Source organism: Cibotium barometz, chromosome 63, assembly GCF_041138505.1.
Source record: "Cibotium barometz isolate CiBa-2024 chromosome 63, ASM4113850v1, whole genome shotgun sequence".
In the NCBI taxonomy this organism is placed as follows: Eukaryota; Viridiplantae; Streptophyta; class Polypodiopsida; order Cyatheales; family Cibotiaceae; genus Cibotium; species Cibotium barometz.
This window is the reverse complement of record NC_141108.1, coordinates 6,975,524-6,988,344: the sequence shown is the minus strand read 5'-3', so window position 1 is coordinate 6,988,344 and position 12,821 is coordinate 6,975,524. Positions and strand designations below refer to the sequence as shown.

Sequence of the window (12,821 nt, the reverse complement as noted above, 5' to 3'; positions counted from 1 at the left end):
ATGGCGTAGATGACGGAGAGCAGATCATACTACAAGGAGAGTAGTGTTGGAGTGCTATGTTTTTTGTTTAATCTCTCAAGAGTCCACATAGAAAAGGAAGAAGAAGACATGGTGCAAGTTAATAAACATTGGATTGAGAAATGGACACTTACTCATTATCATCAAGCAGGATGTGGTCCACATAAAGGGATTGTTAAATTCCTCCCTTCACCTTTTGAGGAGTAAAGGTGTAAGAACCTCCCCTTCTGTTCTTGCAATTATTCGCCTCTCTGAAATAGAAGAAATATCTTGTTTTACTTTGTTTTGGCCTAGAGGGAGAAAATGTCTAGAGAGAGATAATCCAAAATTAAAATATCTTTGGATATAAAAATCCTCCTATGTCTAAAATGGATTCCCCTGAAACAGAAGTTTAAAATGAACTTTCCAATGTGCATTAGAAATTAATTGAAAATGGTATAAGGGACCTTAGCCTAAGGGTCTACATTTTAAAAAAAAATAGATTATGGTCCAATTAAGGTTCCAATGGGCCAATTGAATTAATCCAAGTGTTGGGATGAGATAAATCCAAAAGATTAAAAGAAAATACCCAAAAATAAGTAAATGCTTACATAAGATGAAGAGTTAACTGAGTACAAGGTTTATTAGTTAAAAATTATGAGATATTACTAAAAAAATGAGATATTTTGGTATAATGATGCATTTTTGACACCTTGGTAAGGAAAGGGGGACTCTTGAGGTAGGCGCATCTTTGACATGTGTGGAAGGCTGTTTAATTCAAAAAAATTGTGATATTTTTATCTCTCCTCTCTCCTGGATTAAACCACATCAAAAAGGGAGCCAAACTGGTCCAAATCTTGTCCAAATTGAGTCAAACTAAACCTGGAAAATTCTAGAACCCAGTTGGACTTGGTTAGTAGCCTCCCTTACCTATAAATAGATCCTCAGTCATTTGTAATAAAATATTGGACCTATACCATGCTAGTATTATATTAAAATAATCATATTTTTTATTTTCTATTAAAATAATCATATTTTCTAGTAACTCTCTCTCTCTAAAAGAATAGCCATACTTATCCCTTGAAAAAGGATGCTTCTCAATGATAGTCTCTTAATTCAAAGCTAAACTCTAGGCTTGATAAGCTAGTGATTAAGAAAATGATATTTTCATGATTTTGTACTATTAAAATAATGGTAAATTCTTTTAGATTATTTATGAGTAGTTAAAAACTACTCTAATTCATTCTAAATTATAAATGGATTATTCTAACAATTTGGGAAAAGAGGAATGTTGAAATTAGCTTAATCTAGTGGGATAATCATAGTTATGTTTGATTTTATGGTTAAAATTATGATTTTTAGAAATATAAAAGATCTTATTTCTACCTGTTTTAGCCTAGAGAGAGAAAATATTCTAGAGAGAGAATATTCAAATTTTGAATATTTTTGGATGAAAAAATAACTCTCCTTATTAAAATAAGTTTCCCCGAAACATAAGTTCAAAAAGATTTTCAGAAGGTGCATTAGAAATTAAGTATAATCTGTTCCAGAGACATTATCCTGGGAGTGAAGATTTTTTTTAAATTTTAAATTAAGGTTCCTATGGACCAATAAGATTCATCCAAATGTAGGGAGGAGATAAATGAAGAAATAAAAGAAAAATCTCCCAGAAATGAGTAAATACTCACATAAGATGAAGAGTTGACTAAGGATAAGGTTAATAGTTAAAAAGGAGAGATATTTAGAAGTAATGATGCATTTTTGACACCTCTGCACATGGGGGATTTCCCTCTCATGAATGAGGCACCTACTTCACATGTGCAATTGAGTTTTAAATCTTCAAAAATTGAGATATTTCATCTCTCCTCTCTCCTAATTCAAGTCTAGTTCCAAAAAGTTAGCTCAACTGACCTAAAAATGGTCGAAAATTGACCAAACTGATTTGGAAAATTCTAGAATCAGTTTGTTTGGTTAGGAGCTCAATTTTTCCTATAAATAGAAGCCTCTCCCTTTGTTGAAAATCAATAATATTCATGCACTATTACTCTACTCCTCCCAAGCCAAGAACTATGAATTTAATAATTCACTAGTTTTTGACATTTCCCTCTTCCAAAGATTGGTGGCCACTCTTGTTACAAACAAGAGTTGAACCCTCAAACCATTAAGCCAAAGGAAAGCTCCAAGAAATTATGTAAGTAGAGATTCTTGTAATTTTCTTTATTGATTTTATGTTTTTCTAATGTTTATGATTGTTTGAAGTGATAAATGGATGCTATGCCTTGATCGAAAGGCTTTTCTCCTCTCTCTTCTTAGAATCAGCCCTTCTTTATTAGTGATAATTGTTGGAATTGAACTTTTTATAATGTTTTCTCTTTTATAAGTGAATTTTGATTAGTATAGTTTACTTTAAATCAATTAGAGTTAATTTTTAAGACAAATTAAGAAGAAAAATTTTAAAAATGGTCAGCCGTACAAAGGAGGTTATGGTATTCTTTTTTGAAAATAAGTATTATCTTTTATTATGCTAAAAGAGTAATCCCTATCAATTCTATACTCTAGAAGTGTCATTTTCATGCATAGAAGATGCATATTGATTATTATTATTATTTTATGCATAAAAGAATAATCTTTTTATTATGAAAGTGTTACTTTCATCAAAATAGATTTTTATGCATAGGAGAATAATTTTCTTTTATTATGAAAGTATTACTTTCATCAAAATAGATTTTTATGCAAAAAGGAATAATTTTCTTTTATTATGAAAGTGTTACTTTCATCAAAATAGATTTTTATGCATAAGGGAATAATTTTCTTTTATTATGAAAGTATTACTTTCATCAAAATAGATTTTTATGCATTAATAAGGAATAATTTTCTTTTATTATGAAAGTGTTACTTTCATCAAAATATATTTTTATGTATAAAGGAATAATTTTCTTTTATTATGAAAGTGTTACTTTCATCAAAATATATTTTTATGCACAAAGGAATAATTTTCTTTTATTATGAAAGTGTTACTTTCATCAAAATAGATTTTTATGCATAAAAGATTATGTTTTATTATAAAAGTGTTACTTTTATCATTATTAATTTTTATGCATAAAAGGTTATTTTTTTATTATAAAAGTGTTACTTTTATCATAATTGATTTTCATGCATAAAAGTATGCATAAAAGATTATTTTTTATTATAAAAGTGTTACTTTTATCATAATTGATTTTCATGCATAAAAGTATGCATGAAAGGTTATTTTTTTATTATAAAAGTTACTTTTATCATAATTGATTTTCATGTATAAAAGTATGCATAAAAGATTATTTTTTTATTATAAAAGTGTTACTTTTATCATAATTGATTTTCATGCATAAAAGTATGCATAAAAGATTATTATTTTTATTATAAAAGTGTTACTTTTATCATAATTGATTTTCATCATAAAAGTATGCATAAAAGATTATTTTTTATTATAAAAGTGTTACTTTTATCATAATTGATTTTCATGCATGAAAGGTTATTTTTTTATTATAACAGTGTTGCTTTTATCATAATTGATTTTCATGCATAAAAGTATGCATAAAAGATTATTTTTTTAATTATAAAAGTATTACTTTTATCATAATTGATTTTCATGCCTTAAAGTATGCATAAAAGATTATTTTTTTATTATAAAAGTGTTACTTTTATCATAATTGATTTTCATGCATAAAAGATTATTTTTTTATTATAAAAGTGTTACTTTTATAATAAATGATTTTTATGCATAAATGGGTGCATAAAAGATATATTTTTTTATATTAAAAGTGTGATTTTCATCATAAATGATTTGTATGCATAAAAGAAATTCTTTCATGTTAAAAGAGTGATTTCCATCATAAATGATTTTTATGATGATAAAAGTGTGACTTTCATCAAAATTGGATTTTATGCATAATTAGATGCATATAGAATCTTTATAGTTAAATAAGGATTCTCTTTAATCTTCTGTTAATTTTCGTAAAAATTAGAAAAATGAATAGGTAGATCATATGTGGTGAGAGGAAATTCTACCATTTCATATTCACTAAGATGGTAATGAGAAAATTCAATTAAACTATCGAAGTCGGAGATCGAGATAAATGATTATTTTATTCCTCATAAGAAATTCATGTTTTAGAAATCTATAAGTAAATATTCGTCGAATGAAATTTAGAAAAAGAGAAATTAAAATAGTACCTTTCGAGAAAGATAGCTTAGGAGGGGAGGAACCTTTACAGACCCAAACTCTGATTCAGACCATTGACCAAGACCTAATTCCTTCGTCAATTTCAATCAATGACGATGTACTCAAATCCCCCTCCGAATCTGAAACTAAGTTAAGACTTTGATTTTGATCTGAGGATCAAGTTAATAGAATTCAAGGAATTCTGTTTGGAATTCAGACCTAGATCTAGAAGTATTGGGATACGGATTTAAGATTTATTCATGGTATTCAAACAAAATCAAAACTGAAAACTTGCATAAAAATCCTGTTTTCTTAAAAGGACTGTCTTACGCGCCAGAATGCTGGAGGGAGCATTTGGCATTTATGTTTTCTAAGGGAAGTTCGGTTGCAACAGCTGGCAGCGGGGAGTGTTCAAGGGATAGCTCACGCAACAAAGCATGCCCAGGTCTTGACCTGCCTCGGTATGGTTAAAATGATGCGTTTCCGGTACGATGGACGAGGGCCGACGAAGCGGTCCCTGATTAAAGTGCCAAGACACCTAAGGAGGATCCAAGAGGGTTCTGACCAGGAGATGCACGGGCTCGCGGTGCCGAGGACATCCATGCGTATGTCGAGGAAGATATTATATGATGGACCTATGTTTATTGTAATCTATCACTGGATCTCGTTGTTGACTCGCTGGTCTCAACGAAGAGTCCAAAGAGGTACTGTTTTGTGAGAAACAAAGACTCAATGGAAATTTTGAAGTATGACATGTGTAACCCATAAATTGTTTGTCAATGGATTGTTTTATAGATTAAAGTTTTAAAGAGGAGTGTGTGCGTATCTATTTTCTAAAGCTAAAGTTAACAATGGCATTTCAATTATGGGTGGGTGAGTACTTGTTTGGATCTACCGATTCCAGTGGGGCAGGGTGGTGGCTAATCCATGGGCCAGATAGGCTGGAATGAGTGGATTTTTAATAATCAAACTGAAAAATCTTAGGATTACACTAGGATTCGAGTAGCTAGTCAATTCCCTGATGAATTTCTCAAGTGAGTGGATCAACGGCTGTGCCTAATCTTGATTAGGAAAAAAGCGTTGAATTGCTCAGATGATCAAATTATGTCAGTGATAGTTTCCTTCTATCTGGTTTATTTAGGTGGAAGATAGTTTAGATTTTGATCTCGTTAGAAAATTCGATAAGAAAATTCGAAAAGGTGGAATTGTCCCCGCTTTTCGAGCATGGAAAATTTTCCCGGTTTCGGTTTTTGGAGTGACCACCAGCCTAGTCTTGTGCCCTGACATTCATGGGCGAGGCCCCGAGTGAGAAACCCTGCCCCGCGCCGCATGAGGAGACTGCTTCCTCTGTCAGCTACCGGGGGTCTACCGGGGGTCCACGGAGGGGGCAGAGGGATCTCACAGTTGGTATCAGAGCCCTGTTGTAAAATTTACACAAGAGTAACAAAAATTGCTAAAAATTTTGAGAAATAATGTTTTTCGCTTGTTAATATTATGTTAAATAAACTTCAAAAAAAATTGAAACTTATAAATTAAATTGAAAATTATAGATGGAAGTTCCGTACTTATCCGGTATTCCCGACCTCACCCAGTTACAAGATATGACTGCGTTCGCCTTCAAGCATCTCATCTGTTCCGCTTCAACTCGAACAAGCCGAGCAAGGCTCGCAAGCCATTTCAAGGAATTATATTTTCTTGACCCAACGGAGAGACGACAGCATAAGTGGTTTGCAAGGCAGTATGTCCACACCTCTTGTGACCGGCGTGCAATGTTAAGACAGAACCTCTCATTGGCAATGATTCTGTTAAAGCTGAAAATGGTGCATGGTGTCATTCTATATCATTCGACGCCTCGAAATTTCAGACTTTCATGTCAAGTCTACAGACTCTTTAGTTGCTTTATTCCTAAGTGGAAGATAATAGCTCCCTTGTCAGTAAGTGGACGTTTGTATCAGGGCATGGCTATGGCCCACCAGTACCTTCGTCATATGCGTCTCCCGAGGAGATTTTGAATTCTGGAGCCGAGCTTCTCTATGTACATATTGCAACTTATATATAAATAAAGAAATGTTTTCTGGAGAAAAATTCCCTGTTGTATAAGTGAGTGTTTATGGATGATCTGATAAAGAAAAATTTGTTATCGGACATATGTCATAGATCTCCAACAAGATCATTGTCTTGTTTAAGAAATTGTTTTCCGAACCTAGGATCTCATGACGATATCAATATAAAAATTTAATAATATATATTTTTTGGCAGAATCATGAGACAAGGAAATCGTGGCCGTCAGCTAGACCCTCTCTTTGAAGATGACGAGCTTGACCCTGATTTCGTAAGGCTCTTCATAGGACTCAGCCACCAGGACCCTTCAAAGGTGAAGGAGAGAACCTAGGCGAGGCTGGAGAAATGGGTGGAAGCCATGGAAGAATATTTTGATGTCACAGGCTACAATGAGCGGAGCAAAATGGCTCTTGCCAGGCTGAAAATAGTGAAAACAGCCCGGGTAGCATGGAAGAATATTTTGATGTCACAGGCTACAATGAGCGGAGCAAAATGGCTCTTGCCAGGCTGAAAATAGTGAAAACAGCCCGGGTAGCATGGAGGAACCACTGTGACACCAACCGTCTAGACAGAAATACTCAGTCCTGGACCGACCTAAAAACCTATTTGAGAAAAAGATTTTGTCCCCCTGGATTTTTGGAAACCAAAATGAACGAATTCTTAGAGCTAAAGCAGGGGAGCAAAACCATCGAGGAATATCACCAGGCCTTTGCTCTTCTACTCAAATATTCACCACCTCTTGATGAAGAGCAACTCATGGTGGCGAGGTTCATTCGGGGAATGAACGAACCCTTGGACACGTTGGTCAAAAATGCCAAGCCAGTGTCCACGGCTGAAGCTATCAGAATGGCAAAGGACTTTGCCAAAGCCTTCATCGTAAAAGTCCCGCCAAAGCCAGCTCCCTCATCCTTCAAAAGATTTCATATACCAGGAAGTTCTTCCAACTTTCTGCCTCCAAAGAGACTCCAAGGTCCTAACCAGAATGTGGAGACGGGAAGCTTTAGAAATGAAGGGAAACCTTTCTCCCGAAGTACATTCTCCGGAACTCCGGCTCTCTCCAAAATGCAAAGAGAAGACCTTCGAAGTAAGAACAAATGCTTCGAATGTCAAGGTCTTGGGCACCAGCTCAAGGACTGCCCATCTCCTTCTGTGGGCCAAGGAAGCCAGGGTCCCAGAGTTCCGAGACAGACTCCTTCTTATCAATCCAATCAAGGTCCCCTGCGCCAGAACCAGGGAAATCCCAGGAGAACTCCAGCTCAGCCATCTGCCTCTGTCCAGAGTAGCCTCAGAAATCCTTCCCAGAACTAGGGCAACCAAAGAGAAAGAGTTCCGCCTCACAGAGCAGTCATGATAGCAGAAGTAGTGGAAGAAGAAAGAGGCCAGATTTATGCAGCAATTGAAAATCAAGGGCCAAATCGTCAATTCTCCGTCATCAATACTCCACCTGAGTATCAGGGTAAGCCTTTTAAGCTTTGATTGATTCAGGCAGTACTCATTCTTTCATTTCCCCTAGATGCTTGCGTAAGCTAGTCTTAGATCAAAAATCAAGAAAATCTATGCAAGTTGAATTGGCAAGTGGGAAGATTCTTTTCACTCACCTTGAGACAGATCGTATTCAGTTCCATCTAGATGGAAATTTAACTGTCAGTTTAGAGTTATACCTTTGGGAGTTTTTGATGGGATCCTTGGAATGGATTGGCTCCACAAAAATCAAGCTGACATTCATCACTGTCATAATGGAACCATTTTCTTCCGTGAGCTTCACGAAAACAAAGTTCAAGGAACGGGAATTTCAGGATCCCCCCAAGTCTGTAAAGGCTTCTAAGTTACTAAAAGGACTTAGAAAGAAACAGCGCATTTATCTTGTCAAAATGAATCCGGTAGACTCAAAGTTAAAAGCTAAAGAACCTGAATGGTTAAGTGAATATGATGATTTATTCCCAGCAGAGCTAACAGAGATGCCTCCAATACAGGAAGTACATCATGTGATAGAATTGAACCCAAGAACTCAGCCAGTAGCCCTGTGCACATACAAAATGCCAGTTTCTGAAGCCATCGAACTCAAGGAACAGCTTAGACAGCTGTTAGAACAAGGGTTTGTAAGACCCAGTGTTTCACCTTGGGGTGCGCCAGTTCTCTTTCAGAAAAAGAAAGATGGAACGCTAAGACTCTGTGTGGACTACATAGGTCTAAATCAACTGACAGTTAAGAATAAGTATTCTATCCCTAGAATTGATGAGCTTCTGGACAAGCTAAGTGGAGCCCAGATCTTCACAAAGATAGATCTCAAATCGGGGTATTATCAGATCAGGATTAATGAGCAAGATATCCCGAAGACAGCCCCATCAATACTCGGTATAGGCATTATGAATTCACTGTCATGCCGTTTGGATTGACAAATGCCCCAGCTAAATCGCTTAATGCAAGACATTCTCAGAGAATACTTGGATGATTTTGTTCTTGTTTTCTTTGATGATATTCTGATTTACTCAAAGAATGCAGCTGACCATGAAGCTCATGTCAGAAAAGTTCTTGAGATTCTAAGGAAGCACTAACTCTTTGCCAAAAAGAGCAAATGCACTTTCTCTGCCGACCATGTTGAATACTTGGGCTTTTTGGTATCCAAAGATGGAATTTCTCCAGATTTCGCAAAAGTCAAAGCAGTCATAGATTGGCCAGAACCAAAGACAGTGAAAGAAGCCAGAGGATTCTTGGGATTGACTGGTTGGTATAGGATTTTTATACCAAAGTATGCTCTCATAGCTTTCCCCCTGACTAACTTTCTCAAAAAGATTACCCCATTTCAATGGTCTGCCAGGTGCCAGAGTGCTTTTGATAAGCTAAAGACTGCCTTGGTAACCAATCCCGTTCTAAAGCTGCCAGATTTCTCTCTACCCTTTGAGGTAGTAAACTGATGCTAGTGGTTTTGCCCTGGGAGGTGCACTCATGCAGGAAGGTCATGCAGTGGCCTATGAATCCCGAAAACTCAGAACGCATGAAAGGAATTATGCTGTCCATGACTTGGAACTACTTTCAGTAGTATATGCTCTGAAATTGTGGAGACATTACCTACTGGGTCAGAGATTCACTTTGATGGTGGCTGATCACATCAGAGCTTAAAGTGGATCTTCACTCAGAAGGATCTCAACATGCGCCAAAGAAGGTGGATGCACACCCTGCAGGAATTTGATTTTGAAATCAAGTACTGCCCAGGCAAAGAAAATGTGGTAGCAGATGCCCTCAGCAGAAAAGCCTCCTTGCTTGCAATTACTGTAGTATCAAATCCCTTGATTATTGAAGCAAGAGAGAAGATCATGCAGGACAGATTCTTTGGCCCTATTGCTACCCTATTTATGCAGGAAAGCAAGACTCCTTAGGAGTTGAACAGAGTTCAAGGGTACAGCTTGGATGATGGCATTATGTATTATAATCGCAGGCTATGCATTCCCAATGATGAGGGAACCAAAGGACAAATTCTGAATGAAGCCCATGACAGCCTTATTGCAGGACATCCAGGTTTCATCAAAACCTACATGTCTATAAAGAAAAGCTTCTTTTGGCCTGGTCTGAAAAAGGATGTATTGAATCATGTACGTCAATGTTTGACATGCCAGAAAGTCAAAGCTGAAAGAGTAAAAATGTTTGGCAAGCCTAGATGGTCATGGGAGGTGGGAATTCTCTGTAGCAATCTTTAGTAGTTCTTTATGGGCGAAGTCTACACTATGGATGGTAGCATTGTGACTATGATTATGGGCCTATGTGATCAACCCCCTGTATAGAGTCGTATATATCTATATGTAGTGAGCCCCTTCTCCACACTATTCATCGATGACCATCATTTTGATTTTACTCTCTAGCTTCCTCTATTAGCATATGGCCTCTATCTTAGTAGTAATTCCAAATCAATCATTGAAGCTCCCTATCACCAAAGCACATGAGTGTAGGACTTTGTTAGTTGCTATATCATCACTTAAGTAAGTTCATAATATTCTTCTCTATCTCTATTATTGTACAATTTGAGATTAAGGTTTTATTTTATATTATGAAAGATCCTACTTCTTATAAGTGTTACCTACATACACTGCATGTTGCATCCTCTTATACACTTGCAAAGTGATGTATATGGCAACTAACATGGGAAATGCCAGCAAGTCAAAAGGTCTCTCTCTCTCTCTCTCTCTCTCTCTCTCTCTCTCTCTCTCTCTCATATGGAGTGTTTACATAACTATTTACATATCGAAAGCAATTAATCAAGAGGTCTTTCAAGTCTCGTCCATATAGTTTGATAATGTCAAATGTGGTTAGTTTGCTTTTCTAAAGTGTTGAAAGTGGCATCATTATTATCACCACCTTGTGTGTGTGTGTGTACACACGAGTGTAGGAGGAGAAGGAAGGGAGGGTGATTATTGGGATATGTAATCGTCTTACTAGGGTGATAGAAAGGGAGGGTGCTTATTAGGATATGTAATCGTTTTACTATATATTACCTATGTAAGAGTGCTAGCATCAACTAAAAATTAAGCCCAAAAAGAAATTAATTTACAAGAGGATTGTTTTAAAAGCTAGAACTTCACATTTAAGAGGTTTTTAAAATGCCCCTAGCATGCACGTGCTAATATATAGGAGATCTTGGCGACTGCCCCTTCCTCACTCCCTCCCTTCCTCCCTTACTCTCTCTCTCTCACTCTCTCTCTCACACACACACACACACACACACTCTCTGTTTATTCACCAAAATCTCTAACTTGAGCTAACATAATGAGAATATTATTCATAGTAATGTTCTCACGCAAGGGGCGCTTTCGTAATTCATCCATCATAGATAACTCCTGCTTGCCTGCGTAGTTTTATTTAATCTAATTAAAGATAATAGTAGGATCGCAGCAGCATTCATCCAGAAGGCAACAGCAACAAAGAGCCGCCAAACTGCATGCAAAAGGCGGTGTGAGAACGGGATTCGATTATTAAACACTGATGTATTATACAGCTAATGCATAATTAGTGCATGGATTGCATGTAATTAATTACCATCCTTCCAAGCAACCCCTATCTCTATATGCTTTGGGTCGGCTCTTGCGGTCCTGGATTCTACATTTGGCGCACTTCTTAGGCTTTGCAGCCTTTGCAGGTGGAGGCGAGTTATCGGCCGTAGGATAACCTACATTATCAAACTTAATTAAGGCGTTTACGTTAAGCTAACAAATACAAGGTACTTCAAGGAAAGTATTAATTAAGCTTTGTGAAAGAGAACCTTGAGGTGGGTAACCACTAATCCTCTGCCTCTCAGCCATTTTCTGAACTGTTAATTAAGCGCTTGAAGATAGAGTTTAATCTTGCTAGCAAACAAGCTGCCTTTAAGCATAGGTTATGCCTTGAACGTGTATATATATGCACTCAGGGTGGTCACTGGAGAGCGCACTTGGCATCTTTAGTATACTAGATTCTATGCTGAGAGCAACTGGCTTTGCTTTTCATAACAGTAAGAAAGAGACGCACCGTTACATGATTTCCTCTTCTTTAGCGCTAGTTTTTTCTAAACTTCTTTTCGTAAAAGACAGAATGTCATCATTTATGGGGATGCAAAGGGGAGACTATTTTCTAACATTCCCAAATATATTCTTTTGGGGTGGTAGTTTTTGAATATTTTTTCACTTTAGGTTGAATAAATTGGGGGTTGAGAATCATGTATTGATGGTATTTGATGCCTGCTTAATATACATTAAGCTTTGAAAGCTTTGTGTCCATTGTTTTAGGTATGCTTCTCTCTCTCTCTCTCTCTCTCTCTCTCTCTCTCTCTCTCTCACGCGTGCACACACACACACACGCACACACACATGCACACACTTGCATATGCATGTGCATGCATGCGTGCGGGCATGCACGCACTCAAGCTATGAAAATTTTTTGTGATATGTTCTATATAATTGTAAATCTCTCTCTCTCTCTCTCTCTCTCTCTCTCTCTCTCTCTCAGCATCTTTCTATCACACAACAGATTCACACATAGGCACATGCATGTGCATCTCATGCACACACATTCGCATGTGTATGCATATACACACATACACATGCTCGTGCACACATTTGCACATACACGTGCATACACCTTTGCACCTCGTGCATTCACGTACCTATGCACACACTCTTCCACACACATGTGCATACACATTCTCACATTTGTACCTTGCATGCACACTTGCACCTGCACGTGTACCCCACACACATCCACGCATGTGCACACATGCACGTGCATACACACATGCGTATGCACCCCACACATTCGTATTAAGAGACTAAGGTTTTGTAAAAGAGGAGGAGAAGGGTGTGTGTGTGAATGGACTTATGGTCCACAAGCTCACATATTTAAAGGTGGAGCTAGAAGGCATTTTTGTATGGAGCAAGAAGCCTAGTTGTATTTTGAGCAACTTAATAAGCAAGATATTTTCTTGTATTTTGTGAGTCTTTCTCCTCCACATCTTTGATCTAGCATGAGCACCACGAAATTGTAACATGGTATCTAGAGCCTTGGTTGCTTAGGTCACTTTTGTGGTGTAGAATAGGTC

The 12,821-nt window shown here is 36.8% G+C and overlaps 1 long non-coding RNA gene across 1 annotated transcript; it reads right to left on the bottom strand.

The window, feature by feature from the left end:
- Nucleotides 1-11,004: 11,004 nt before the first annotated feature.
- LOC147603611 (uncharacterized) lies at nt 11,005-11,655 on the bottom strand. Its single transcript, XR_015265492.1, has 3 exons — nt 11,511-11,655; nt 11,288-11,417; nt 11,005-11,185 (listed from the first exon to the last, which is right to left on the bottom strand). It is a non-coding gene; the product is annotated as an uncharacterized LOC147603611 (long non-coding RNA).
- Between the last annotated feature and the right edge of the window lie 1,166 nt (nt 11,656-12,821).